The sequence below is a fragment of the Stenella coeruleoalba genome, assembly GCF_951394435.1.
Source record: "Stenella coeruleoalba genome assembly, chromosome: 14".
NCBI lineage: Eukaryota > Metazoa > Chordata > Mammalia > Artiodactyla > Delphinidae > Stenella > Stenella coeruleoalba.
The window spans coordinates 60,078,438-60,105,435 of NC_137160.1; the positions used below are offsets into that span (position 1 = coordinate 60,078,438).

The following is a 26,998-nucleotide window of genomic DNA, read 5'->3' on the forward strand; positions in this document are numbered from 1 at the left end:
CCCTCAGGTCACCGTCCGCGCCGCGCACCTGCGCATCCACGTCGCCGCTGTACGGGGCAGCGTGGGTACCTCCAGGTGAGCTCTGATGGCTCCCTATCTTTAGCTGTCACTGCGCCTCAGCAAAGGGAAAGGATGCCCACCCCCAATTTAACGCTTCTCCGGATGGACTGGGCGCCCCGTGCTCACGCAACTTTCACGTCCATCCTTCTGCCGGTTTAGAAATAAATAACGCGTATTTTAGGGAGGCAATGGCATTTGACTCCAGCCTTCGTGCTTTTAACTTCTGCGGGATTTCAGCCAGGCAGTGGGGGTGGGGGAGCCCCCGCCGCTCCTACGTCATTTCCGGCATCCCCGAGACTGCGCAGCTCAGTGACCACGTGTGCGCCCAGGGCCCCAGCGCATGCAATCAATGTGACAATGTCAATAATAGGAATAACCGTGATATGGATTTGTTAGTATCTGAAGATGCCCTTTCAAATATAATTAAGCAGTCTAAATATAACTTGGAGGAAAATCTCCTTATGTGCTTCCTGTTCTGAAATTCTGTCAAAGAGCTACATAAATTCATAACTGCCAGAGTGAATGCTGCAATATAAATGAATACTGTGAAAGCTATTATTTTATAAAGAGTCTTTTAGATAGTTAATTTGAGAAAGAACATTATGTACTTTTGGAGCCAATAAATTTATATAAAAATTTAATTACGAACATAAGGTAATAGTGATTATATCATGATTCCTAGCTTTTCAGAGTTTTGTTGTACTCATGATCCTATGATTAAACAAAATAATCTGTAAGAACTGCTTTTGATTTTTAAGTTTTTTAAAACCCCCCTTTAAGCCAAGAATCTTTTCCCCCAAAATCCTATTTGAAAGCTCTACACATCTCATGAGAGTGACATTAAAATCATAATGTAAACTCTGCCATCTCAATTTTACAAGGAGAAAAAAATCCAAAACAACATACAATACACCCATAATGAACTATCTTTAATCCAAATAGATACACTAAAGTGTATAAACAGTAGGAGAAAAATATTAGAGAACTAGGTATCCCAAATCCATTTTTTTCCTTCTAATAAACTTAAAAATAGATGCCACAAGAATACTTCCAAGAAAACAATTTCTTATAGATTTGAGGCCACAGAAACTACAAATTAAAATAAAAAGCTTATCAAATTTTTTGTTATGGTCTGCCAGCCATTTTTTTGGTAGTTGAAGATAAGGTATTTTTGAGATTTTCCTGGGTAGTCAGTTCCTTCAAGCAAATAAATTACGGAAAGCCATTTTCCCCAATTACATTCTGTTATGCACAAAGATTAGTGCTGTCATTCAGTGTACTGGTGACAACTGAGTCTCATACATGTGCGGTCGAGTGACTACAGAAGTAGTATGGGTGACAACATTGACAGATTTTATTTCTAGAATATAATGTCAAACTTGAAAATACTGGTTACTAAAATATTTAAGGGTAAAATTATCTTAATTTTTTTTATAACATGCCATTTATTTTTGTACTTCAGAAGCTTAATCTGTGATGCTGATACTGAGCTCCTGCCTCAGCTTTGAGTGAAGCTGGAGTTCTCCCGGCTTTGGTTGAGTGTTGTTTTTAAGATCTGGTCATTTGGCGTTTGGTCATGATATGTATTCAGGGCACTGTTCAAATGTACATAATGAATAAACATGGTGTGTATATGCATATTGACGTGAATGTCACACGATTATCTAGTTTCTTTCTATTTTTCAACACCTCCCAAATCAATGTGGGTTGATAAGAGACATTAGCCTGTGATTATAAGATGAAAATGTTTGGTATATATATTAAAAAGCTACAAGGAGTGAGTTTTCTTGAATGACAGTAAAACTTATTTTATATATTTAGGGGGCAACAGACTTCAATAGACATAGAAGATATACGCACGTGAAAAGATGTTCAATATCACTAATTATTAGGGGAATGCAAATCAAAACCACAATGAGAGACCACTTCTCACTCATTAGGATGCCTATTATTAGAAAGGAAGGAAGGAAGGAAGTAGCAAGCATTGGCAAGGATATAGAGAAACTGGGACACTCATGCATTGCTGGTGAGAATGTATGATGGTGCAGCTGCTGTGGAAAATAACATGTCAGTTTCTCAAAAAAACTGAGCACAGAATCACCATATAATCCAGCAATTCCACTTCTGAGCATATACCCCAAAGAACTGAGAGCACATACTCAAACAGATATTTGCACACCCATATTCATAGTGGCACTATTCACAAGAGCCAAAAGATAGAAGCAACCCAGGTGTCCAGTGATGGAGGAGTAGGTAAACAAAGTGTGGTCTGTATGTACAATGGACTCTTATTCAGCCTTAAAAAGGAAGGAAATTATGACACATGCCACAACATAGGTAGACCCTGAAGACATTCTGCTAAGTGAAATAAGCCAGTTCCAAAAAAGAAATACTGTATGATTCCACCTATATGAGGTGCCTAGAACAGTCAAATTCATAGATAGGGTTTCAGTCTGGGGAAGATGAAAAAGTTCTGGAGATGGATGGTGCTGGTGGTTGCCCAACAATATGAATGTACTTAATGCCACTGAACTGTATACTTAAAAGTGATAAATCTTATGCATATTTTATCAACAAAAAAATTTATGTATTAAAAATGTATATGCAGTATATACGTTTATTTGACTACCCTGGGCAGGGTGAGAATCAGGGGATCCTGAAGAGGTAAGGGGGAAAGAACACAGATGCAGGAGCTCTGGCTTTGAGATAAAGCATTTTCCTAGCACACCATAATGATGCAGTGGAAAGAGATGTTTCTCTGAAAGATCTCAATGCCCCCGCTGCCCAGCACCAGCCAGTGGACCAGGGCCCAGCGCTAGCACCCAAGCTGAGACAGATACACTACTTTACGTGATCATAGATGGGGAGGACTTGGGGTGGGGGTGCACACTGGGGTCTTCAAGCGGGTCCCAAGGTTAAAAACTGGGCCACATGCAAATACCAAGGCCAAATGGGCCTTGACTGGATCAAGGGGAGAGGGAACTGGATGGGAAATGGTAGATGAAGTGGTGAGAAGCCCGACCGCCTCTGCTTAGTGGCGGACAGAGCTGCTGCGAGTGGATCCACCTGGGAGAGCATGTAGGCCCCCTAACTGAGGTTAGCGGGTTAGCGAGCAACGATGCCTTTAGGACGGGGTGCTGGGCGGGAGGCTTTATGGACCTCAGCACAGGAAGCAGAGCCTGGGGAGGGCCCAGCCTCCCACACTCTGCTCAAGGCTTCTCTGCCTCCTGGCCTCCCTGCCTCCATCTGCCCAGCTTGAACTTGGAGTTTTCCTCCCTGAATTACCTCTAGACGGAGGACCCTTTGGTTGGTGTCCACAGCTTTCAAGTCACATCTCTCAAGGATATTGTATCTCGGGTCTGTACAGGCCTCTGGACTCAGGCCCTGAAACCCCACAAACCAATCCAGACCAGCCCACCCAGAACCCCACGCCTCCTTCGAGGGCAGGGTTTAGCATCATTCTTTTTAGTCAAATAGCATTAATGCTCACTGGAGATGTGGAAGGATAAATAAACCTTTACCTTTATCTCAATTTATTCTGAGAAGTCCTGGCTGGGCAAAAAAAATAACTGGTCAGAGGCCCTAGGTGAAGCGTGCTCCCCAGGCAGACCCGGCGGCAGCGCTGGGGGGACTCCTCCTCTGTGGATGCAGTCACCTAGTAGCGGGTATGTCATCCTCCGGTGTGAGAAGTATGGGGGTGGGGGAGACGGTGGAGGTGTGAGGGGGGCTTGGCGGTCGCCTCCACTCTCTGCAGGTGGTGGGTTTATGAGCAAAATGCATCAAAGATGCAGTGACTTAAACAACTACGGCCCATTGGTTGCACCCAGGATCTTGCCTCTAGCTCCCCACCCTGTGACCAAGCCCCAGGTCAGCTCACCACGGCCTCTGGAGACCAGCGACCTGCCAACCCGGTCACCTCGGCCTGCAGCTTCCTCCTGAGATTCTGCTGAAACTCAACACAGCTGTACACCAAAGAGCAGCGAGGCAAGGCCTGTGGTTGCTCCCACTTTATGGACAAGGAGACTGAAGCTGAGGGACCACATGTACCTAGTCTTGGAGGCCGGAATTGGCGACACCTCAGAAGAGTACTGCCTGGTTGCGTAGGGGGACCGTGGCATCTTCCTACCTCTCCCAACAAACAAGACCCTGAAAATACCAACCTTCCAGGTTCCCCCCAGATTACAAGCTCAGATGTCCACTGAGAGATGTAACTGCATCAAAAAAGTTCTGCAGGGACTTCACTGATGGTGCAGTGGTTAAGAATCCGCCTGCCAATGCAGGCGACATGGGTTTCAGCCCTGGTCCAGGAGGATCCCACATGCCATGGAGCAACTAAGCCTGTGTACCACAACTACTGAGCCTGCGCTCTAGAGCCCATGAGCCACAACTACTGAGCCTGTGTGCCACACCTGCTGAGGCTGTGCACCACAACTACTGAAGCCTGTGCACCTAGAGGCTGTGCTCTGCAACAGGAGAAGCCACTGCAATGCTGCAATGAGAAGCCAGTGCACCACAACGAAGAGTAGCCCCCGCTCACCGCAACTAGAGAAAGCCCGTGCACAGCAATGAAGACCCAACGCAGCCAAAAATAAATAAATAATACATAAATTTATTAAAAAAAAAAAGAATCCGCCTGACATTTCAAGGGACACAGGTTCGATCCCTGGTCCAGGGAGATCCCACATGCCGTGGAGCAACTGAGCCCGTGGGCCACAACTACTGAGCCCACACACCACAACTACTGAAGCCCACATGCCTAGAGCCCATGCTCCACAACAAGAGAAGCCACTGCAATGAGAAGCCTGCGCACCGCAACGAAGAGTAGCCCCCACTCGCCACAACTAGGGAAAGGCTGCGTGCAGCAACAAAGACCCAATGCAGCCAAAAATAAATAAATAAAATAAATTTTAAAAAAACGTTCTGCAGTTTTTTGGGGTCACGGTCACCTGACATTTCTTTCAGGGGAGGGAGTGGGGCTGAGGACTCCAGGCCAGACTCAGATGAGCAAGCAGGACAAGAAAATAAGGCCCTCAAGGCCACTGTGAAAGACACGGAGCACCACGTGTCAATTTTATCAGATGTCCAGTGTGGTGAGAGGACACCAGAAACGACATGGACCCGGTGTCCAATCATACCTCCCCACTCACTCTGTCACCCGTGAGCTTCACTTAGCTCAGCTGTATAATGGGAACAGGACTGTCACTAGGGTGGCTGGGACGATTAGATGACCTGATTTAGGGAAAGGGTTACCTGCACCTGACACACAGTAAGTGTGTAATAAATGTTAGTTTCCATATTCGTTTGCTTCTGTTCTCACCGCCTGCCTGGTAATGGTGTCACTGTGCTTCCCAGGACACAGGGAGTTGCAGCCTGGTCAGTAAGACAGCTGTTGGTCACTATTTCACTTCCTCATTAGCTACTACAGGTCACTACCTACAAAGGACATTTAATTAATAGGATTGCCCGGGACTTCCCTGGAGGTACAATGGTTAACACTTCGCCTTCCAATGCAGGGGGTGCAGGTTTGATCCCTGGTCGGGGAGCTAAGATCCCACATGCCTCGCGCCAAAAAACCAAAACATAAAACAGGAGCAATATTGTAACAAATTCAATAAAGACTTTAAAAATGGCCCACATCAAAAAAAAAAAATCTTAAAAAAAATATAGGATTGCCAGAGTCCAGAACTGCTGAGTGCCTGATAAAATCATCCTTTCTTTTTTCATTTTACAGTCTATGAAGCTCCTGTGTAAGTTATTACAGCCCCTCTGTTGTTAAGCGCAACAGCCTGTGAGATCCAAGGGCAGGTGTTAGCTCCCATTCACCAATGAAGATGGGCCTGATGCTTTGACCCTGTAGAGACCTCGCTTAGGAGGTGTGGGTGTCAGTGGCAGAGTCAGGGCTGAAACCTGGTCCTTCTGGGTTTCAGAAACTCAACTCTTCTGTCTCAGTCAGAAGTTTTAAAGTAGGTGCAAACATTTGAAAGTAGGTCTGTAGGTAACATGGAAGAAAAAAGGAACCTCAATTTTGAATTTTTAATAACTGTCATCATTTCTAACTTACTTTCAATCTTTGCTTAATGTACATGGACCTTTTTTTTTTTTTTTTTTTGCGGTACACGGGCCTCTCACTGTTGTGGCCTCTCCCATTGCGGACCAGAGGCTCCGGACGCGCAGGCTCAGCGGCCATGGCTCACAGGCCCAGCCGCTCCGCGGCATGTGGGATCTTCCCGGACCGGGGCACGAACCCATGTCCCCTGCATCGGCAGGCGGATTCTCAACCACTGCGCCACCAGGGAAGCCCCCCCATGGACCCATTTTTTACTGTGATTTTTTTTTCACTTTATTTTACATAAACGTTTCCACATGAGCTGATTTAAAGACTTAGTGGAATTCGCTGAGGGCCTAGTTCTTTGTCTGTTTATAGGTTCACCTCTAGGGAATCCCAGTTTAGCAGGACGAACAGATTCCTTATAAACATATTCTGGTTAATCCATGACCACTGACCCCTGATCACAGTCTATTGTGAAAAGTCTATTGAAACCGCACAACTGGAGTTTGTCTGCAGGTCTGGCCACACAGTGAAAGAGCTCCTGGGCTGTGTTTCCATGTCCGGCCCCATGTCTGCTGGCCATGCTGCCACGTCTGTCTCAGACCTGAGGACCAGCACAAGGATGTGTGAGCGATTTCTGTAGCGCATTTATTTAAATTGTTTTGTTGACTAAAGATGATTATTTAAGGACATAAGGTATTTCAACAAGTATCATATTGAGTAGATTATGTAACTGACATGCTTGAGTTTACCAGGAATTCACTCTCAGGTTAGGGAGCCTAGCTGCCTGCCGAGTACCTTGCACGGTTCTTACATCAGTGGTCCTCATGCTGTAGCTTCTAAGAATCCCCTGGAGGGCTTTTCAAAGCAGATTGCTGGGCACCACCCCAGAGTCTCTGATTCAGTGGGTCTGGGGTGGGGCCCGAGAATGTGCATTTCTGACGTCTGCCGATGCTGCTGGCCACACTTTGAGGACCAATGACACACAGAAAGCTTGTGATGAAAGCATGGACTCATCTCACAAACCTGCATTGAAAGCAATTGCTTCTTTGCAAATTTGCAGACTTCCTCTTCTGAACACATACTACTTTGCAAGGAAAAAGTTTAAAAAATAGAAGGGGTGGTAACTTGAGATTTTCAAAATTTCATGTCATAAGAATGTATGATTGTTTCCATACGAGACTCCTCTGCATTGAAAGAAAAGGGAACAAGAAACCAAGAGACCCGTGTCCTAAATCCCTTCAGACCCAGCTCAGCAGCCCCTGGATGAGAAAAGCCTGGGAGAGGCTGCAGGATTGGATTACGGCCAAGCAACCAAGCTCTTCATCCTTAACTAGCAGCAGTGTTTACAGCTTTACGTTAAGAATGCAAAGTATAAACAACAAGGACCTACTGTGTAGCACAGGGAACTATATTCAATATCCTATGATGAACCATAATGGAAAAGAATATGAAAAATACATGTGTATAACTGAATCACTTTGCTGTACAGTAGAAACTAACACAACATTGTAAATCAACCACACTTCAATAAAATAAATATTAAAAAAAGAATGCAGGGCTTCCCTGGTGGAGCAGTGGTTGAGAGTCCGCCTGCCGATGCAGGGGACATGGGTTCGTGCCCCGGTCCGGGAAGATCCCACATGCCACGGAGCGGCTGGGCCCGTGAGCCATGGCCGCTGAGCCTGTGCGTCTGGAGCCTGTGCTCCGCGACGGGAGAGGCCGCAGCAGTGAGAGGCCCACGTACCACAAAAAAAAAAAAAAAAAATTATATAAAAAAAGAATGCAAAGTAGATGAAAAAGACAACAATTGAAAGACACTGCATTACACTTCTAAAAAGCATCTGTACCTTTGGGAATGCCGAAGTGACATCTAGGATACGGCCTCTCTGATCTTCCTTGCAGGGGAGAAATCTGTTTTCACAAAATTAAAGAACGACGATATTGCTCTTTTTGGTAAGGTTCACCTGCGAGACACACAGTATCTGAACTGAATCCATCAATCATGGGGCGTGCTCTCAAGTCAAGGGGGGAGAAAATTCCCTGGAAGGTCCCCAAGGTTGCTGGTATTGCCTTGGATTAAAACCTTTTCTTGGAGTCCTACAAATCAAGGAATGGGGCTGAGCTATTTGCTGTTTAAATACCACAAGCAACCTACTCTGGCCACATATAATCAACTCAGAACACACAAAATGTGGGGTTGAAGGAACAGCGGGGGGCCCTAACCCTCACTGCCACCTGTCAGCTGTGTGACTTTAATTCACTTATTTGTTAATTGAGAAAACATGTAATTATTATGGGCTCATATCTGCCAGGCACATAGTTTACAAAAGGGACTTAAAATTTTTCTTTTGTAAAATAAGGATCACTCTCACCCGCCTCCCCGCTGTCGGGGACCACGTGCTGGGAACCTCCAGGGTCTCTGTCCCCTGATTACGAGCCACCCCACAACTGTGACCTCCCTGTGACGCTCTGAACTTTAGGTGTTTGGGGAGCCCGATGATACAGTGTAGTGAAAGTGCCTAGGAACTGCTTCCTCGGGTACCAAACACCAAACTCACGAAGCTACTTTAAAGAACTTTCTGTGTGAAACACGCCCCGGCAGGGCGCTAGGCAGGGGACCCTGTCACCTGTGGTGGATCATGCGTGATTACAAATAAAGCCCTCCCTGCAGTCCCCACAGAGCCCCTAACAAACTACCTTACACTTAGTGGGAGCTCAACTGTTTATTGACTGAAACCCAGCACCCTCAAATCTAATGCTTTTAAGCAGTTGTTGTCCAAAGGAATTTGCAACTGTTTTTAAGAAGATACTTATTAATTTTCTCTCCCGGGGCCTATCCTCCCCAATATTTGAAACAAACAAAATGTCTCTTGAATTAAGCATGGAATTCACATTTTCCATCTCACGCTGACTCCATCTTTAGAAGTGAAATTACAATTTATTTCCACAGAAAAGAAAATATTGGTGGAGGTACAATTAAGGAGAAAGATGTGAAAGGCGAAGTCCTTAAATTCCAGACATCATATCTTTTTAGTAAATTCTTTTGTAAACAGCGGTCAACTCAGCTAATTGGAGAACAGTTATCATAAAGCCAGGCCACAGGTGTAATCCCTACCTGGGGTTCCAGTACACGGATCTGCAGCCACAGACGCTCCTGTGCCCCGGGGAAGCTGTCGGTCACTAAAGAGCCCGCAGCTGTGCAGACCTCTGTGAATGTCTGGAAAAAGTCTGTCTTTGGCTGGCAGACTAATAGCACTTACTTTGTATTCTCATAAGTGGAGCCTCGCTCCTTTATTATAATACAAAGAGATTAGGACACCAGTGGTCTTCAGTCAGTAGGTGACCCAGCAAGAGGCAGCGAGCCCTTCTGACGTGAATCTGTGTGAGCACCAGACCTGCCCCAGTCACCCAGCGTCTTCCTTAACGTATTTCCTCGTTTCTCAACTTCCCCAACAAAAAAGTCACTGACAGAGCTAAATGGATAATTAGTGTGGGTAAAATTTTTCTGCCGAGAAATCAGGGTGATAGTAGAGTGAGACGATGTTTAACCTGAATATAATCACGTTTTAACATCTAACTTCCAGATGATCGAAATACAGGGGATAGAGGAGTAAATTACACAGCCTCTGGAGAAAACAGAATTCTAGAAAGTGGGAGAATAAATGGGTCAGCAATTCACATCAACAAGTGAATGTCAAGATTAAAAGCAGAGAGTACTGTTCTAAATTAAAGGAAAAAAAATTTTTAAACAACCAAATGTAAGCGTAACCTCAGTTGAAGTTTGGTTTGAGTAAACCAGCTGTCAAAGACAATTTGATGCAATTGTGAAAATCTGAGCATAGGCTGAGTATTAGTTGGTCAGAGGGGAATTACTGCTAATTAGGTTTCGTGTGATACTGCTGCTACAGTTAAGTAAGAAAACTCTGTATTTTTTAAGAATTACATTCTAGGTATTTGAAGATGAAAGAACATGTCTATAAAAAAACTTTCCAGCAAAAGAAAAGAAAAAGATGAATAAAACGTATGAATGTTAATTGTTAAATCTAGGTAATGGGTAGATAACACTATATTCTTCTCTGTACTCTTCTGATGTTTAAAATTTTTTCAAAATAAAAGGTTAAAAATATACTAGATTTCATATTATGTTTAGTTTCCTGGCTTTCTCATGTGTTTACTGTATAAGGCTGCACAAGTTATTTAAATTCTCTGAGCCTCTGATTCCTCATTTGTAAATTGGTGATAATGAGAAATTCAAAGTTGCATGAAGGTTTAATCATATGTATGTGAACATGCTTCATAAATGGGCAAAGCTCACAAGTTTTGCTCCTTCTTTTCGTACACTTGGCTTTTTAAAAGTCTTGAAATAAACTCTGGATTGCAAAGAGGTTCAGCAGCTCTCCAAGTGATTCAGGTGTTTGTATGAATTAGGGTTCTCCAGAGAGACAGAACTAGTAGGATGTAGCTATATATCTATCATCCATCAATCAATCGATCTGTCTATCCATCCATCCATTTATCTAGCTAGCTATCATCTATCTATCTATCTATCTATCTACCTATCTACCTATCTATCTATACCAAGAGAGACCAAGAGAGAAACAGAGACAGAGAAAGAGAGATATATTTTACGGAACTGGCCGCTATGGAGGCCAGCAGGTCCAGATCTGCTGAGCTGGCAGGCTGGAGGCCCAGGGAGAGATGGTGCTGCAGTTGGAAGGTAGGCACTGGCAGAATCCCCTCCTGTCCGTAGGACCTCAGTCTTTGTTCTGAAAAGGTCTTCAACTGATTGGATGAGACCCAGCCACATTTCTGAGGGTCATCTACCCAGCTCCATTTATTGATTTAGATGTTAATCTCATCTAAAAAATACCTTCACAGCAACATCTACAATGTTTGACCAAATATCTGGGTACCGTGGCCTAAACAGGTTGACACATAAAATTAACCATTATCGTGTTTAATAAATAATTGATTAATGAGATAGCTAGTGTTTTTCTCTGTACAATTCTGTGCAGTTGCCCAAAATTGGTCTGCTGTTGGTGCCATTCTGAGTCACTCGATGTCATAGCTTTCCGACTGGCAAGAAATATTTAGGGGTTAAAAAAATACACCTAAATTTAATTGGTGCCTTTCCTATAACTTCTTATCCAAAATTTACCCTCAAACAGAATATAGTAAATTCCTTGTTTTCCATGATGAGAATGACCTATGAGAACAAGGGTCCTTCTGTCCCTGCACTGTTGTAACCGTGGTAACTGTAGCCTTGGTAACAAGGGCGGCAGAGGAAGGGCTCGCCACAGAGAGTAATGAACGAATCCATGATGAGGGGACGGAGCAGATATCAAAAGTGCAGTTAGTAAAGCGTGATCAGGATATCACATGGATATATTCTATGATAAAATGTGGCTGCAGTCCACATGCATAGAAGAAATTCCATTTCAGTTTAATCTGAAACACTTTACTTTTTGCCCAGACATTTGGAGACCCGGGTTATTGAAGTAGCAATTGTTAAGTAAAATATGAAGATCATGTCCAAATATGTTCTTCATGGAATGTTTCATATGGATGGAATGACATACCAAACATTGACATAATTTGTCTCTAGTGAGACTTCTCAGGGGAGCCAGCCCCAGGGCTTTCTAGTGGGCAACTGTACAGGGTGCGGGACTGCCTTTCCCAAAATATCTCCCTGTCATCTCAGGGCATAAAATTCCTGAAGGGCCACAATTTGGGGTATATTCCTTAAATCTTGAGAGGATTTTAACTCTCTAGCACTCTCAATCCAAACGCAAATACTTCACAATGATAATATGTGAAACCTGTCGTTTTAATACTTCAGCGGGGATCAACTCAATCTATCAATTGACTCACCAGTTAGATGGCTCACATTTTTTTTTCTTAATGAAGACTTTTCCCAGTTTTGACAATTCAGAAATATCCATAATCAATTCTGCCCTTGTAACTGTAGAGGAATCCAATTCTGTGAAAGCCATTGAGTTTGTGTTTTGTGTTTCTCTTTTCCCCCCTTATACATTCAGTTAGATGTACATTAGAAATTGTCTGTTTCCACCGAGGGGTAGGGCAGTGTCCAGGGCTCCCGCTCAGGGAGGGGTCAGGGCTGTGGAATGCCGTTGGATGACTTTCCGCTGACGTGTCCTTGGTAGTTGCTAGGGTATCGCCCATATGTTTATACATTTATATAAAAATGACCTAAGGGATGAAGAATTAGCACCAGCACTTCAGGGATTTGGAATCTTTTTCAGAAACCTATTAGATTTCTCTTTCTTCAGTCCTTCCAAAGTCAAAAACCATACATTGTACAGAAAATAGGACCAAGAAACGTTTATATAAATTCACAGTTGTACTGTTGGATTCTCATAGAATGTTATCATATGAGCAGATATTACACTGGGAAATATAATTTAAAAAATAAATAAGCCCCAAACCTGTAGGAATAGTTTAATGTTTCCCAATTGTATGTTAAGGTCTATTGTGAATATATCCACCTCATAATACCCATCATATAAGTTATAATCTCAAGCTGATACACAACAACTTGCATTTTGACTAGAAAAACTCCTGTTTGGTTCCCTTTCCTGAACAAAATTTTACCATATTATACTAGTTGTAAAATCACTCAAGATACAAATGGTTTAACAGTGATAAAGTCATATTCTCTGAGAAAAGAGTTTTCATGCCCTGATTCTATTTTTTTGGTAACAGAGACATTGGGAATTGATAGAAAGAGTGCCTTATCTCTGCTACAACCAGAAGCAGTACAATATCACATTCTCTGGGGCAGCTCCTGAGTGCACAGCTCCTAGAATTATGATGAAAATTAAATGGAACAATGTATTCAAGTTCTCAGCCAAATGCCTGGCATGTTTCACTCTCCAAGTCTTAGTTTCTCTTGCTTATCCTAAGGGATTTGAAATTTGTATATAGAATATTTGAAAACTAAAATGATTATATAGATGGGAATTTTTATGAATCAGGCAAAATTCTGCTATTACAGGTCAAGGTGTTTCCTGTGTTTGTATTTTACATTAAATCAAATCTATTAAAACGTTTTTAATGAAGGGACTGAAATCCTTTCCCTTCTTCTAAGAAGGCCAACCTCTTCCAAGAAAGTACAACCTTGTCGTGTTAAGATCACGTACATATTGCTGCCCTTTTGTCAAGATAAAGGACACATTGTATGCTACAAGTTCAAAGGTGCATCTATAAAGCAAATGTGCCTATAATTAGTATGACAAACATTATTTGCTAGGCAGAAATACAACCATTTTGTCCTCTAAGCTGATACTCAGTTGTTTTGGGAAATGATGCATTTTAGATGTTTAATAAATCATTCACAGAATTAGGTATCCGCTGTAATTCAACAAGTCAACAGGCTTTTCTTTAAAAATTTAAAACAATTTTAAAGTAGCACAGACCTCCCTATTATATACTGATACTTACACAAAGCCACAGGTATTGGAGGAAATCTCTTGCCCTTTGCAGTTTTCTTCTCACACGTCCTTTTATACTAAATGTTTGGTGTGGCTCCTGTTCTGATGGATGTATAATCTCTTAAAAACCTATTCTGTGTTTCCTAACGATTCATTTCACGAAATATTGGCCGACATGGTGTTGCCTCCTGTTACAAAGACACTGAGCTATCAGCCCCCTGCCTTCACAAACGGCCGTTGTTCCCCACTGACCAGCCCCCAATCCCTGCTTCCAGAATTCAGGCCCAACAATGTCAGAACTGTACTTGCTAGTAGTCATCCAGGTAATTTCAAGATGCCCATCTTTTAGAATGTGCAAAAAAATGGAAGGTCTCAATATAAGATTCTCTCAAATAACAGAGTAAAAAGTTAGGCAAGATATCACCGTCTCAATTTCTGTAAAATAAAACCCAGGCACTATCACAGATGATAGACTGGCACCAACACCAAGCCATTCATATCAAACAGAGAGAATATTGACTCTAATCCCTTTAGAATGGGTGCTACTATTCAGAGTTCACAGTTGTCTTTCCTGATTTGTCCTCTATTAGATTTTTCCTTTGACCTTATGAATCTTCCTCTGGTTTAAAGCCTGCTTTTTAATGGTTCTCTGCACAATTGTATCCGTTTTTGTGCTGAAGGCTGCAAAAGTCCACGAGGTTTGGGCACCAAGGACAAGTGAGTTGCTGGATATCTCTTGTGCCTCGTTTACTCCTTCCGGCCAGGAGAACATAAATGCTTGGCACTACGTGTGCTCGGGGGAAGTCCAGACAGTACCGAAGGCCATGGGGCTGCCACGTGTTGCTGTTCTGTGAAATGCCAAAGTGTAGGGCAAATAATAGGAATGAGCCACATGGTTGCCCCCCCACCATCTCTTATCAGAAAGTCAAATGTAAGTTGACTCAGCATCGGCAGTGAGCAGAAAGTGGGCTGCAGAAGCTGAGGGGGCTGCTGGAAATGAGGGGGACGTCACTGTAGCCGTTCCGTTCCCTCCTGGCTCCTACAAATGGTGACTTGCATGAATGCAAAGGAGGAAGTGAAGCTGGGGCTGTCCACCACTTCTTGATACCCTGGAGCCAAAGTCCTTCCAGGCTAGACTCAATAAAGAAACACACAAGGCTGAAGGTCGTAGGATGTACAATCCCATTTTGGACTATGGACACGGAGGGGCAGGAATATCATTTACTGAGTGTCTGCTGTAACTCAGACCCAATGCCCATGTGGTACTCATAATAATACTGTGAGGAAGTACCACCTCCAAGGACAGAAAATTGCTGAGAAAGTTGAACCACAGAGAGATTAAGTAGCTTGCCAAATTTTGCAGAGTTAACAAGAGTCAGAAGTGAGTCTCACCCAAATCTGATGATGAAGCCTTCAGCAGCTTTAATCACTAGGAGCGTGACTGGAGTAATGGAAAAGGCATAGACTTCAAACACACAGAGTTTAGGTGGAGGTCCAATTCCCTTACCCATCGCCTTTCCTGCATCCCCATCTCCTTTGTCCCTCTCTAGCATTTACAGTGCTGAAACATGGTCTTGAGCTGCCTGCTCACTTGGTCTGGGCCCAACTTTCCTTGTCTATAAACAGGGGACAAGACGGCAGCACTGACCCAAGTGTAGGCCTGTCGGGACGGGGCCCACACACAGCCGTGCTTCACTATGGATGAGCTGTGTGCTTTCGCTTTCTCTGTGCACCTACTCAGTGTTTGCTCTTCTGATTTGACTTTACAGAGACCCTCACGTGGGTCCGGCATTACTGCTTAATACGGTGTGAACTGGGTAGTTGTGTATCTAGCTCTTATCTTGTTCTTAACAATGTATGGAATGTCTCCCTTCTTCAACAAGTGCCATTACACTTCAGACCACTTTAAAGCAAGAGAATGTTCTGGCAATGGCTTATAGACAAAGTGAGTTAGCCCTGTGGTCCTGAGCCCTGTGGTGCCTTATCTTGGCTTTATAACTATCCCTGAACACACCTGTCCTTGTTCAAACTGTAGTAGGAGGGGCCTCAGGCCAGAACTCCCTGTGTTGTCTGTTTGTTAACAAGGCATGGAAAGGAGATTAATTCTGCCAACCAGTCCTGTGCTGATAAAAACTCAGGGGACCTATTCCCTACAAGAAGTACAAATGGTACAAAAGTACCAATTCCCTATAAGAAAAGTTTCCGATCCAAGGTAAGGACGTTGACCAACATAAGTGCTGTTTTGTTTTTTAATTTTTTTGTTACTGGATTTTATTTAATTTTTTCACTTTTGATTTTGTTTTGAAAGTTAAAGAAGTTACTCTTTTAATACTACTCAGCCATAACAAAGAACAAAATAACGTCATTTGTAGCAACATGGATGCAACTAGGGGTTATCATACTAAGTGAAGTTAGTTAGAAACAGAAAGACAAATATCATATGCTATCACTTATATGTTGAATCTAAAATATGATACAAATGAATTTATCTATGAAACAGAAACAGACTCACAAACAGAGAACAGACTTGTGGTTGCTGGGGGGGCGGTATGGAGGGATGGACTGGGAGTTTGGGATGAGCAGACGCAAACTATTATATATACAATGGATAAACAACAAGGTCCTACTGTACAGCACAGGGAACTGTATTCAGAATCCTACGATAAACCATAATGGAAAAGAATATAAAAAAATAATGTGTATATATGTATAACTGAATCACTTTGCTGTACAGCAGAAATCAACACATTGTAAGTCAACTATACTTCAATTATAAAAATTCACTAGAACCACTCACAGAAAAAAAGAAAAAAAGAAAAAAAGAAAATAAAAGAAGTTACTCTTTTATTCTCAGTAGTTCAAGGGGTCCCAGGGCAACCTTGCTCCTGGTAGTGAGGATGTTTAATAGAATGGGGACTGTTGGTTATGCCAGTCAGTCTTAAACCTCTGGCAGCTCATTTTTCCTGACAGTGATGGGATGACCACTACATTAAGACCTATTATTATTATTACTTTTTTTTTTTTTGCGGTACGCTGGCCTCTCACTGTTGTGGCCTCTCCCGTTGCGGAGCACAGGCTCCGGACGCGCAGGCTCAGTGGCCGTGGCTCACGGGCCCAGCCGCTCCGCGGCATGTGGGATCTTCCCGGATCGGGGCACGAACCCGTGTCCCCTGCATCGGCAGGCGGACTCTCAACCACTGCGCCACCAGGGAAGCCCAAGACCTATTATTTTTAATAGTCGTGTGATCTCACACGCTCTAGGTACCTCTGCCTGAAGCATAATCATTCAGCCAAACAATATTCACTAAACCCTTACTCTGCGCAAGCCCCAGTGTTTATCACCATGGAGGATGCAAGAAACAGGGTCGTGATTCCTTCTTAATGACACTTAACTTCTTTTGGGGGGAGGAATTGAACAAAACAGGAGGTGTCATAGGGCATATGTCATATAATTAACTCCTAGGGGAAAAAATGTAAACTTGTGATTTAGAAGTTCAGAAGAGAGATGGACCCATGACAAATTTCATTCACTGGATCACAAATTCATTCAGTCACTCAACCAGTGAGGATTTACGGACTCGTGCTTAGGTGCTGAGGGAATTTCAAGATGAATAAGAAAAGGTCCTTCCCACTGGACTTGCAGTAAAGTAGACAAGCTAAGTCATGTACACAAATAACTATAATTCAAACAAGGAGGTAATAAGTGCCACAAGAGACACAGAGATAAATATGCTGGAATTTCTGATCACAAAGGGACAACAGCTTGGAGCCAATCCAAGAAGGCTCAAAAAGCAGATATTCAGATGGAGCCCTGCAGCAGGGGCAGGGCCTGCACATGTGGAGATGGTTAAAATCACTCCCACCAATGGCACCCGGACAATGTCTTCTTAAGTTGGACATTGGCATTTGGAATATATTTTGCATGGAAACAATACTCTTAGCCAGTCTTTGGTCTCCCCGGCCTGTCCACAAAAGCTCATTTAACCCACAATGTATGTGAGGAATATAAATATATTCTTTCAACTACACATAGATATTACATCAGGGTTCCTGTGGGAAAATTCCAGCTGTGCAAATATTTGAAGCCAGGCACACATTTCCTGCTCTCCCACTGTGGGATCAGGGCCCACCCCCAGCTTCCCCCCCAAGACCCCTCAGGCCTCCAGCCAACACATGAGAACAGTGAAGGCTTCTGTGATGGGGGAGTTTTGCAAGGGAGGCCCCAGGTTGTGGGGTCTGGCCCCCTCTTCTGTGGGGAAGGAAGGTGGGCGTGGGGTCGATCAGAGCACAAGTGTAGGAGCCGGACAGACTGGGGCTGGTATTCCGGAGGGTTCCAGAGTTGATCCTCGAACACCTTTTTGATCCTGAGGTTGCTCATTTGTAAAAAGGGGGAAATTGTCATCGTCATGTGTAATAGTGCCAACTTTGGAGTAAGGTTTCAATGAAACATCTAAAATACCTACTGCAGGGACCTCCCTGGCGGTCCAGTGGTTAGGACTCGGCGCTTCCACTGCCGTGGCCCCAGGTTCAATCCCTGGTCGGGGAACTAAGATCTCTCAAGCCACGTGGCATGGCCAAAAAAAAGGGGGGTGGATTTTAATAAATAAGTAAGTAAGTAAATAAATAAATAAATAAATAAATAAATAAAATGCCCAGCTCTAGCTCACCACAAGTGTTTAACAACACGGAGGGATGAATCATCTGGAAATTGTGATGCTGCCTATTTTAAATAGCTTTGCAAAAACCCACTTTCCTGCCTGTACCTCGAAGTTCACTTGTCTCTACTCCAGGAATGAAGAAGGAACTGCAAGAGACGCTCCCAGTGTTGGCCAGAATCTAGAACATTCTGGAGACGATGGCCACACATATGCATGAGTCCTTTGTAAATGGTAAGATCCAGGGCACATGGGAATCAGTGTTGATACAAGTCTGGCTGTCAGAGATGGTTCCCAGATTTCCCAGCCGCTGGCCAATTGCAGTGCTTCCAAAGGGAAGGGAAATCAGACAGCCGGGAGGGACCAGAGAAGCAGGTTGGGTAAGGGAGCTGAAACAGGGGCACATGGGTATTTTTATTTAAAACTGGTCAGGTAGAGTCCTCACCTTTTACAGACAAATACTGAAACATTTAGAGATGAAGTGATAGGATGTCTAGGACTTGCTTCCCTGGGGGCCAAATAGTTGAGGGTGCAGATAAAATTGGCCATCTCTCTTCTTTGGTATAGGCCTGAAATGTTTCATAGTAAAAAGATTAAAGATGACCAGATAAATAAAATCACTTATTCTATAATGGGGCAAATGTTCACATGTGTCCTGTGCTGTGCCCCCCACACCCTGCCAGCAAGGCTGACCTAACTAGCAGCCCCTGATGCATCTCCCCTGGTCCTGCCCCTGTGCCCTAGGACCGGCTCCTCCCCACCGGGGAGTGTGTAAGCGGCATTGTGGAGGAGGTTGGCGGTCCCTGTTGGGTGCCCCGACCCTGCTGTCTTTATCTTCCTCCTCCCTTTGGCCCTGCCTTCAGCTCAGGACTCCTGTGTGCTCTGCTTCCTGGTCCCCGACACCGGTTTAGCCAGCTGCCTCGCTGATGCCTCCAGCACCCAGATGTTTCCACCCTTCTGACTTCTCTTTTGAATCTGGAACGTGGTGCTTGAGCTCAACCCAGTCTCACTCCTGGTGCTTCTTTCCCCCCTTTTCTCTCAGTTTGGGCACCTTACCCTGTCTCTGTGATCGACTGGTGCTCACAGCTCAGACTGACAACAAAAGGTGGAACGATTACATTTTTTCAACCCCAAAAAATAATGTGCATTCCATTTCCCAGTAGTTTTATTATGGAATTTTTAATTTACTATTTCTTTTGCTTTAAATTGATCAATTTCAGCCATCTTAATGAAATCATTCTAGTAAACCTCTGAAGCATTAGAGTACATACCATCTACTCATTTCCTATTGCTGCTCGAACAACTTGCCACAAAATGAGTGGCTTAAAAAACATACATTTAATGGAGCTGGAGGAATCAGACTCCTTGACTTCAGACTATACTACAAAGCTAGAGTAATCAACACAATATGGTACTGGCACCAAAACAGAAATATAGATCAATGAAACAGGATAGAAAGCCCAGAGATCAACCCACACACCTATGGTCAACTAATCTATGACAAAGGAGGCAAGGATGCACAATGGAGAAAAGACAGTCTCTTCAATAAGTGGTGCTGGGAAAACTGGACAGCTACATGTAAAAGAATGAAATTGGAACACTCCCTAACACCATACACAAAAATAAACTCAAAATGGATTAAAGACTTAAATGTAAGACTGGACACTATAAAACTCTTAGAGGAAAACATAGGCAGAACGCTCTATGACATAAATCACAGCAACATCTTTTTTGACCCACCTTCTAGAGTAATGGAAATAAAAACAAAAATAAACAAATGGGACCTAATGAAATTTAAAAGCTTTTGCACAGCAAAGGAAACTATAAACACAATGAAAAGACAACTCTCAGAATGGGGGAAAATATTTGCAAATGAATCAATGGACAAAGGATTAATCGCCAAAATATGTAAACAGCTCATGCAGCTCAATATTAAAAAAAAACCAACCCGATCAAAAAATGGGCAGAAGACCTAAATAGACATTTCTCCAAAGAAGACATACAGATGGCCAAGAGGCACATGAAAAGCTGCTCAACATCACTAATTATTAGAGAAATGTAAATCAAAACTACAGTGAGGTATCACCTCACACCAGTTAGAATGGGCATCATCAGAAAATCTACAAACAACAAATGCTGTAGAGGATGTGGAGAAAAGGGAACCCTCTTGCACTGTTGGTGGGAATGTAAATTGATACAGCCACTATGGAGAACAGTATGGAGGTTCCTTAAAAAACTAAAAGTAGAATTACCATATGACCCAGCATTTCCACTACTGGGCATATACCCAGAGAAAACCATAATTCAAAAAGACACATGCACTCCAAAGTTCATTGTAGCACTATTTACAATAACTAGGTCATGGAAGTAACCTGAATGCCCATCGACGGATGGGTGGATAAAGAAGTTGTGGTACATCTATACAATGGAGTATTACTCAGCCATAAAAAGGAACAAAATTGGGTCATTTGTAGAGATGTGGATGGACCTAGAGACTGTCATACAGAGTGAAGTAAGTCAGAAAGAGAAAAACAAATATCGTATGTTAATGCATATATGTGGAATCTAGAAATATGGTACAGATGAACCAGTCAGTTTGCAAGGCAGAAACAGTGACACAGATGTAGAGAACAAGCATATGGACACCAAGGTGGGGGAAGTGTATGTGTGGGGGTGGTGATGATGGGATGAACTGGGAGATTGGAATTAACATGTATATACTAATATGTATAAAATAGATAACTAGTAAGAACCTGCTCTATAAAAAATAAATAAATTTAAAAACGACAACAACATACATTTAATCTCTTACAGTTCTGGAGGTCAGAAGCCTGAAGTGGGACTTACTGAGTTAGAATCGCGGTGTTGGCAGGACCGTGTTAGTCTGGTGGCTCTGGGGGATTGGTTTTCTTACCTTTCCCAGCTTTTAGGGCTTCCTGCATCCCTTGACTCATGGCCCCCTCCCTCACGGTCAAAGCCAGCAGTGTAGAACCTTCAAGCATCTCTCTGACTCTGACCCTTTCTGCCTCCCTCTTCCACTCCAAACGACTCTTGGGATAACATTGGGCCCACCTGCAAAATCCAGAATAAACTCTTTAAGGCCAGCTGATTAGCCATCTTACTTCCATCTGTAACCTTCATCCTCCCCTTGCCTTGTAACCCGACATAGACACAGGTTCCAGAGATTACGATGTGGCTATCTTTGCGGGGGGGGGGGGGGGGGGGGAGGGCATTATTCTGCCCACCACATACCATATTAGAGATTGAATGTTACTTTAAGGAGATTCAGGACAAAAGTTATCCCAAGAGCGAAGTGGTTGGTTTAATAAAACCGTAGAGATGACCAAGATACTGTTCAGTTAAATTTGTCTAAACAAACTGGTGATTGAACCTCTCACATCCCACACTATTGGTCCCCACCTTGGCCTTTCTGGGTTTCCAGGAAGGGCACTTGGTGATTTTGAGTGAACCCCTCATCTTTATGATGCTGTCTCTTTGGTAACAGTAAAAGACCCACACTCATCGTTTATTGCTGTTGGCCCAGCACCACCCTGGACTTGCTCTCTGCACAGCCCCAGGGCCCCAGCTGAGCTACATGAGGGCCGGCGCTGTGCTGGGTGCAGGAGACCCTCAGGCAGAGAAGAGAATCCTGAAGCTCGAGGGGAACTAGCTTCTGTTTTTCCAGGTTATGTTATAGATGAAGAAAATGAGGCCTCAGGACGCTAGGTGACTTTACAAAGACATACAGGAAGTGGTGTCAGGGATCAGAACAAGAAGCAGATCTTTGAGGGGCTAAATAGAACCCACCTCATTTTCTTCCCAAATCACCGCTGGTAACATCTATAATTCTTTTAGAGGAATACTTGTTTTAGACTCACAGACACAGAGAACAGACTTGTGGTTGCCAAGGAGGAGGGGGGTGGAGGAGGGATGGGTCGTGAGTTTGGGATTAGCAAATGCAAACTATTATATAGAGAATAGATAACAACAAGGTCCTACTGTATAGCACAGGGGACTGTACTCAACATCCTCTGATAAAACATAATGGAAAAGTACATGAAAAAGCATGTATGTATATGTACATGTATAAATGAATCACTGCTGTACAGGAGAAATTAACACAACATTGTAAATCAACTATACTTCAATTAAAAAAAAGAATATTTGTTTTTAACAAGGTCAATGTCACTTACGTGTTAGGAGACTAGAGCCCCATGATAATAGAAGAATGAAAGTCCTTTGTTCCAAAAGTATAAGCGAGCTAAGGTGTGGAAAAACAGCAAAGAAAAGCAGCACAGGGAAGACAATGGTTAAGCCCGAATTCAGAATAAGCTCCTTTCACACGCTCAGGCCAAGCCTAGGGAGGTGGTACCTCCTCTCACGAGTTGTCCCAGATGTGGGAGTGGGGGCAAAAGGGGTGCAGCCCTCTCCCTAGATCCTGGTCCAGGGTGGAGGACTCATGATACCAACTGTGCCCCAGCTCTGGTGGTCCCAGCCCGCCGGCCCAAGGAAGCAGTGATGCACACTGTCCAAGTCCTGCCCATGCCCTTGCTCATGCTGTCAATACTCATTCATTCATTCATTCATTCTCAGTGGCGAGTACCTCCTCTGAGAGCCAGTGCAGCAGGTACTAGAGAGAATGAAAAAGTGAAGAACTCTCCAGAGCCTGCCGTCCAGGCGAGTTGTTCACAGAATTAAACTTTCATACCACCGAGCTCTGTCATACAAGCCACAGAGGTAAACACAGCCTCAGAAAACACAGTCATTGGAAGCGTTTGAGTGCCCAGAAGGTCCTCCCGGGGGCAAGCCCAGAAAGAGGGCAGCACTCGGCCAGGAGCCAGAGAGAGGCCAGGCGTACAGCCCTGGTCAGAGGCAGGAAGCTGGGTCAGGTTTTCAGAGCAAAGCGAGTGTCCGTGATGCTGCTCAGGGCTAGCTTCTCATCCTTTGGAAACGACTGTCATCACTCACTCAACGGACCACTTATAGTCTGTTCAAGTCTGTCTTTCTAGTGAGAGATTCTATTAATTCTCAGGCGAGCAATCAATAAATATATGTTGATTGCTGTATCAGGCCCTGGGTGGAATGTGCTGGGTGCTTCCTTATTTAGCAATTCCATTTGTAAATGAACCCAGATCTTAACAAAAGGGGAAAAAAAAGATACACTTACTTTGTGACATTTTTGAAGGGACAATTGATATTACAACTCTTCTCTTTAAATCATATATTTAATTGTGAGGCATTCTCCCCATCAGGTGCTCCCAGTTTGATTCAACAGTCTTCTGTCAGTTGGTTCCCCACGATCAGACATCTGAGTACCTAAAGAGAAATGTTTCCTGCATAAAGGCTATGGAGACGATTTCTATGTTTTAAGTGTGTAAAGGTGATGTCTAGTTGAACAGCGAATCATTTAATGTGTTAAATAATGCAAAATGACATCTGACAAATGGTGTCAGATTAAAAAAGATATAGGCTATTTAATTCAGTTTTACATCATTTAACTTTGATATTCTAATTCATTGCCATATAAAATGAGCTTTCATGAGAGGGGCTGATTTATCACCATTACTTTTCTTCCTATTTCCTTTTCTGCTTTCCTTTTTAATAGTACTCCTGAAATAGGGCTACAGAGTTATTTTTAAAAACAGCTCTTGATGCGTGTCAGATCAACAGCAAAATCATTTAGAATTTAAAATAAAGTACATTTAAGGGTCCTTATAAACCTCACCATGGAGACCAAAGAGTGAACAGTTACCATGGAGATGTGTGTGAGTCCACTGTGCCCAGAGTTATGATCACACAAAGTCAGATATTAGCATGAATTGGAAATCGTATGTAAAGCATTTTCAGTTCCTCACTGAAAGCCTGGTGACAAATGAGATTAATATGAAACAGACTTCAATGCTCTAGAAGTGTCCTCATCCCTTGCACAGGAAGAAAAAATCTATGGCTCCCGGACTTCACCCAAATTCCTGATTCAGTTTGGAGAGGGGGCTGAGCAGTCATATTTTAAACAAGCTTCTCAGGAGACTTTGAGAACCAGCCCAGCGTGAGACTCTCACAAACTGGAGTTTCTGGGCAGGTAGTCATCAGGAATGGTTTGGTCTTGGTTAAATAAAAGTTTTTGCTGATCTTTCAGGGGTTTACTTTGACATTAAAAATTAATTGCAACTAATTAAAATTCATAAAAACCTAGTTCTTTTTTTTTTTTTTGTGGTACGCGGGCCTCTCACTGTTGTGGCCTCTCCCGTTGCAGAGCACAGGCTCCGGACGCGCAGGCTCAGCGGCCACGGCTCACGGGCCCAGCTGCTCTGCGGCACGTGGGATCTTCCCAGACCGGGGCACGAACCCACGTCCACTACATCGGCAGGCGGATTCTCAACCACTGCGCCACCAGGGAAGCCCCAAAATTTAGTTCTTTCTTAAGTATTGACATTCAATTCACATACCTTGCTCTATTTGCTAATTTGACACATCTTAGCCATCATTTTTAGAGGGGCTTTTACCATTTAAATTCCCTTTGTATAACTGTAATATACCTGAGTTTTTAAAAGATACCTAAAACTTTAATGCAACAAAACTGTCCCAAGTTCTTAAATAGCTAATTAAAATTTAAAAATTAAACTTATAATCTCTTCAGTATTCTAATACTGTAAAAGCACAGTGAGATTTCGACTAGTCATAAATCAAAGAGTTAGGGATTTCAAATTTGAATCACTATGCTAACTTCTCTGCCTCTCATAACCCAGTTATTAAAAACTTAGCAAGTATATAAAATGCAAATCCTCAAACTCCATAACACAAAAATACATTTATTAAACTCTACGGGTTTGACCTTAAACATTTCTAGACTTAATTCTAAATCTTCTGAGGGAGAAAATTTCCTCCTTGCTTACCCACAAGAGGTTCTGGAAGGGTCGCTGATGGATGGGCTGTGCTGAGCACACGCTTTCATCACTTCGTACGCGCTGGGATTTAAGGTTTTCACCTGGAGCTTGTAGATGGCAGTCGTGACAATCACCATTGCTGCAGATGGTGATGTGGTCTGGGTCCACCACCTACCAGCAGGGCTGTATGTCTCAGCTGCCTGACCTAGGCATCCGAGGGTAGTATGGGGGGCTGTAACATGGTCTTCCATCTGAATCCATGCCTGGGGACTCAGGTAGGAGGAAGCATGAAAACAGGAGGAAGGGGACTGGACACTAGGGGTCTCACCTGGTCAACGGATCTTCTAGGAGAAGATGATCATGAAGGATTTCCCAATAGGGAGAATAGGCAGCTGATTTCCAAACAACCGGGGTCTGAGAAGTAGGTCCCCACTTGGACTTGGTGAAAGAGGGTCATAGTCTATGTGTCCACCTGGTATTGATCTGCACTAGTTAGTGCAAAGACTAAACTGCTGTACCAAAGAGCCCCCAGTAGGCTGGCTCATCAAAAACAGAGGTTTATTTCGCTCTCACTTAACAGCCCTGTGGGAAACGGGCCACAGACCGAAGAGGAGGCTGTGCTCCTCAGGACCATTCTGTGACCCAGGTACCTAGACACTGTTGCTTCATTGCCCCCCAGGGCTTCTTAATCTGGGGTTCTCGGACCACCAAAGAGTCCATGGATAGAGTTCAGAAGCTCCATAAATTTGGATGGGAAAAAAAAATCACATCTCTATTTTATATTTAGCATTTCCTTCAATTATGAATGTAGGCAACAAACCTTGGTACTATTAGCAGTACTTATGAATTTATCACCAATATGAATAATAGATATTTTATATCAATTTCAATTGTCTTAAAATATCATTTATATTCATCCTTACCTTGAAGTTATGGTAATTATTAAAACTGCTGCTACTTATTATTAGATACCTCACTAAAGAAGCATATATATTACTATATCACAGATTAGTTTTTAAAACACTGATAACATTTTATGCATATTTCAATATAAGTTCTTTATAATTTTAAGAATTTTATTTTCTATTTACTTGTGTATTCTACTTTTTCACTGAGTTGCAACATATACACAGTGACTAAAATACTCAAGTGTTAAATTATACATTTTAATGGTATCAAAATATAGAACTTCATCACCCTAGAACATTTCCCTGTGATTTTTCCCCGTTCTTTCTCGGTGCCACTCTTGGGAAAGTAACCATTATTCAGACTACCGTTACCATTAATTGGTATTAAATGTTCTTGACATTTAAATGAAATCATATAGTGTGTGTACTTCTTTTTAAAAGACAATTTAAGAGCGGTTTTAGGTTTACAACAAAATTGAGAGAGAGGTACAGAGATTTCCATAGACCCCCTATTCCCACATGCAAAGCCTTCCCCATTATCAACATCACTCTCCGGATGGTACCTTTTTTTTTTTTTTTTTAACTAAGGATGAACCTACATGGACACATCACAATCACCCGGGGTCCATAATTTGCCTTAGTGTTCACTCTTGGTCTTGTACATTCTATGAATTTGGACAAATATATAAGGATGTATGTCTACCATTATAATATCAGACAAATATATAAGGATGTATGTCTACCATTATAATATCATTCACTGCCCTAAAAATCCTTTCTGCTCTGCCGATTCATTCCCCGCTCCCCCAAGCCCCTTGAATATTTTTTTATTGAGATATAACTGACACATTATATTAGCTTCAGGTGTAAAACATAATGATTTGATATTTGTGTATATTGTGGAATGATCACCACAATAAGTATAATTAACGTGTACACACTTTTGTGTTGGCTTCTTTTACTCAACATAATGTCTGTGAGGTCCATC

The 26,998-nt window shown here is 42.9% G+C and overlaps 1 protein-coding gene across 2 annotated transcripts in view; it reads right to left on the reverse strand.

The window, feature by feature from the left end:
- PPP4R1 (protein phosphatase 4 regulatory subunit 1) overlaps nt 1–26,998 on the reverse strand; it is a 133,025-nt gene that overhangs the window by 69,849 nt on the left and 36,178 nt on the right. The window contains exons 4-5 of one of the 2 annotated variants that reach the window (XM_079941870.1): nt 23,386–23,534; nt 21,133–21,290 (exon numbers count right to left, since the gene is read on the reverse strand). The gene's annotated coding sequence lies outside the window, so the exon portion shown is untranslated. Of the gene's footprint in view, nt 1–21,132; nt 21,304–23,385; nt 23,535–26,998 lie in introns of those variants that run through there. The other variant, XM_079941872.1, reaches the window with a different exon arrangement.